Genomic DNA, 4,457 nt, shown 5'->3' on the forward strand with positions numbered 1-4,457 from the left:
GGGGGGGAAGGCATTCTCATGGGTAATTAGAGGCTCACTCTCAAACTACAACTACACCGGGTGTGTTTCCCCCCCACTACTGTTCAGTATTTCAAATGGAACTAAGCACACTTACTGCACTGGCAGACAATTGCCATCCAAAATTTTACAAAACAAGATTACAATCAAAGAAATTTTTGATAAACTAGAAAAACAGCCTCACAACAGGGGGAGAAGAGGAAGTTGGGGGGGGGGGGGGAGGATTTCAAGTAATGGGAGGAAACACAAAGAACTACTGAGCAGAACTAGAAAACCATCTACACAGATCCAGAGCCGGGCAGAAGCAGACAATTAGCAGAAAAGGATCTCAGGCTATATCAATTCATTGCCTAAAGTGGACCAAACAAACTCATGCTGTTGTAAAAAAAAAGTACAATTGACCATCAGGCTGGGCTGTATGAACAGGAGTATAATCCACAGATGCACAAAACAACACCCAACTCCATACTCAGCACCAGTCTCAGGAAGAGGACTCTGCCCAGCCCTGGCAGCTCCAGCACATCAAGAAGGCATGGATCAGAAGAGGATTGCTCTGCTGAACAACAGGAGCAGTCACAGGTCATATTTTTTCAGCCTCTGATCACGAGGAAAGCTGAGGGAGGCGAAGGGAACTCCCTCTGCAGAGACATATTATACAAAACCTCTGCTAGGAAAGGTTGAGGTCTTTTTTTTTTTTTTTTCTTTTTCCTCCTGCCTTGCATCAGAGATGAGCTCTGGACACTGGGAGATCCCGCCAGCTCTATTTATTTTCCACTATTCTAGAACAAGAGTAAAGCAGACAGAGTGGCTGAACAGTCCATAAATAGGGCTTGTTCTAAAATTAGGCCTTTGATCTTCAAGAGAAAGAGAGAAAAGAAAGAAGAAAAAAGCCATGCCACCAGCCAGAAAGCACGGTTCACTTCTTCTGTATTCATCTTTTAATAACTGCTGGCTCGTTAAGTCAGACACTGACTCCCAGAGGGACTGTCTCTTTCCTCATTGTTTACTCACGCCATCCGAGTCACAACCCCTCTGGCCAGCAAAATTGAAAACATCACCTTTCAAGCTCCATCCCACTTTGATCCAGAGCTCATTGTGTCCGTAATACGGCAGATTTATTTTTCATTCTCTCTTTTCTTTCTTTCTCTAACGGATACCACTGGAAAAGGGTCTCAAAGATCTAAACATTACTAAACTGGCAGCAAGCTCTGTTAAATACCTGACATGTCAGAATCACTGCGTAACTTGTTCGCTCATCCCTGGTGCATCCTAGCTTCGGGCAGGCTGTTGTGTAAGACAAGACATTATCTCACTTTTCCCCAGACAGCAGCTCAATGCACTAAGGACCCAAACCCCAAATACGTTACAGCCATTTCGTATATATTCTGACCTGTACAGGGGAAACAATCCAGTACAAAGTGAACAGGTCAGCTACAATTGCATACAGCTTGGAGGCTTGAGGTGACACTGTTTTTTCCCTTTGTTAGAGCGGCACCCAATAAAAGGTAGTGAGAGACCCTCCCTTCCCCATTTGCAAGGGCCAACAAGACTTCAAAGTTACGATATCGCTCTCTCTACTTTCTTCTCCTGCATTCTCCTTCCAAACCCTGTCTCAAGGCACAATGGAGAATCCTGAAGAGGCTGGTACTCACGTAGAATACGTTTCCCCTCCCAGTAGCAGCAGCTTTGTCCCCCATTATATTCCCACAAGTTCATCAAAACTCAGAACAGAAAAGGGGTCCCCGCATTCGTCCTGAATATGTCCCTCCTAGGGGAACATCAGGCTGCAAGCCAGAACAGATGAGGGGACTGACCGGAAAATCCACTCCAAGGACAGACACTATTTAGAAGAGATGGAGACAGCACAGACAGAAAAGAGCACACAGGCTGAAGAGAAACAAGAGTTTTACCAAGTAGTGCTGCTACAAAAAGCATTTTACATTTGAAGCGTAACAAATAAACACAAAAAAATTAAATTGTGAAATCGATAAACTTCCAAACATCTGTAACCTGAATGCCTGAAATTAATCTGGAAATCTGAACACCTGAAATAAACAGTTTTGCAAATGCGATTCCCAGATCAAGTGAACAATGTTGATGCTTTTCAAAAAGAAAAAGTTTTGTCACCGCCCCATGAAGAAGAGCAAGAGGCCACTCAATCCTCCGCCAGGGGCTTGCTCGCACAGGGCACGTTAAAAATGTGCAGCTGGCATAGCTTTGCGCCACACCAGTCCAGATTGTACCACATGGGACCAATTTGGCATCCATTCTAATGGAAGTCAATGACAGCCACACCATTAACTTAGAAGAAAAGAAAACTTTCATAAAAAGTCAGCCTGGAAACGCCTGAATAAACTTCAGAGCTCTTAAAACAGTTACTATGGAGTCACTATGGAAACAAGCAATGAGTTAAGCCAAGTGCTAATCTCAGCAAAATACAAAAAAGAATGCTTATAGTCATTTAGCTTTCTTATTGCAAGGCTTGCTGCTCAAACACAGGGCTGGCTTATACCCCGAAGTCCCAGCCACTCTTTCCTTGCTCAAAAATATACACTAGTACACAGCTTAGCATACAATTAAAGCATAAATTTATCAAAACAGACTAGAGGCAAAGTACAGCAGCAATGTGGGTCTCCTGCAACCCAACCCCACACACACTGGGGGGGAAAAAAAACCCAAGGAGTCGTCCTTGCACAAGTGTGGTTTTAAACAGTGGTTTGCAGATTCAGCACAGAGTTTGCAGTCCAAGAGGTAGGTGGGCAAATACACACTGACAAAACCCATCTGCAGGCTTGAACAACAACTTCCCTTCGAGTCAGTCAAGTATAAAGGACACAAGGAGGCAACTGATACCACTCAATCCCGTAATCCGCATCACACAAGCTATTTGAAGAGTATGAAACGGAATACATTTGTAAGGGTTAATTGCAAGCTCGTATTCTGTGCAAACCATGTTGCTGTTAAGCAGAGGCTGTCAGGACTCTGGGAAAGCAAAGCAGAATTACTCATCCACAAGCAGAAAATTCAGGACATTCACATGGCCGTTGCCACACATACATAGCTGCTTGGTTTTTCTTGGGGGAGGAAAGAAAGATCGGGCTTTACAGGGGAAGGACCTAAAACTTTCCCTCCCCACCAGTCTAGTACTGAAATCAGCAGGAGATCATGTGGACTAGAAACATTTAGGCATTGCTTGCTTTTTAGTAAATAATGGGGAAAGAGTACATGAAATACACTGAAAACAGCTGTAAAAACATTACTCAAACTGCTGCAGACTTGTTTGTGAACAGCAGCTTAAAGGACTGATACTAGGAGGAAGCAAAGGGGATTCGGAGAAAACTAGCAACCTGCAGAAATATGTGGTAGATCATTTCAGAAATCAGGTATTTGATACAGGGAAATTCAACCTGGCTTTTACACGTATTCCAACATTAACACCCCAGAAATATGGTTGCTGCAGCATTACTCTTCAGGCAGCCCCAGCGAGATGTCCCTTTCTGTGAATACATAGGAGTTTCAGCATCTGATTCTTTCCATTCTCCAGTATCCCTACTGGGAGCTCAAAATCATACCTTAAAAGCTCCTCACACTAAAAACAAATGACAGAGCATCTGCGTGTGTGTGAAAGAGACACAGCCTGCTGGTGCACTGCCTTAAACATTATTTAGTGACACTGCATCAAGAAAAAAAAAAAAAGTCCTTTTCCCAATAAACTTAGTTCCAACAAATTAAGCTTTACCCCAAGTGGTAAGCGCCTAACTTTTCCAGTTTATGATAGCCACGATAAAACAGTAGTATGTGGAAATACCACTGGCACAAATATCAACCCACAAGCTGTTACTTAAATTATAAGCTGTTATGTGAGCTTAAGTAAAATATTTTATGTCTCCTCTCAAAATTCAGATATCACAAACGAACTGGCATGTGAAGGAAAAAAAAACATTTATGAAGTGCAACAGAACAAGATAACCTGTATGAAACCAAATTACAAAAGCCAAGGAGAAAGACATCTGAATTTCTCAAAAGTAAATAAATTATACTTATTCCTCTAACATCTGCTCCTCCCCCCAAAAAAAATCATAATCCAACCTTTTTTTTTTTTTTCTCTCCCCAAACTTTGTCTGAATCAGTGTGATGAGCTTTTCCTAGAAGGAAGTATACAATTGAAAGTGCAAGGACAGATTTTGCTTTGTTTCAGTAATCACCCCTCAGATGACAGAATTGGAATTTACTCAAAAATTCTCGTGGCCAGAATTTCATCATTCCCCAATGCGTTAACACAAACGCTTTTAGTCTCCTTCCACATTTTCACAGGACACAAAGGTTAGAGGCGCACAACTCCTATCACCACTCTGACCCAGCTTCCTGCCAGGTTGTTCATTACGTGTTTGTTATCTGTTAAACTCTGCCCTTTGGGAAGGGATGGAATGAGTAGCTAA

This window comes from Rissa tridactyla, chromosome 6, assembly GCF_028500815.1.
Source record: "Rissa tridactyla isolate bRisTri1 chromosome 6, bRisTri1.patW.cur.20221130, whole genome shotgun sequence".
Lineage (NCBI taxonomy): Eukaryota > Metazoa > Chordata > Aves > Charadriiformes > Laridae > Rissa > Rissa tridactyla.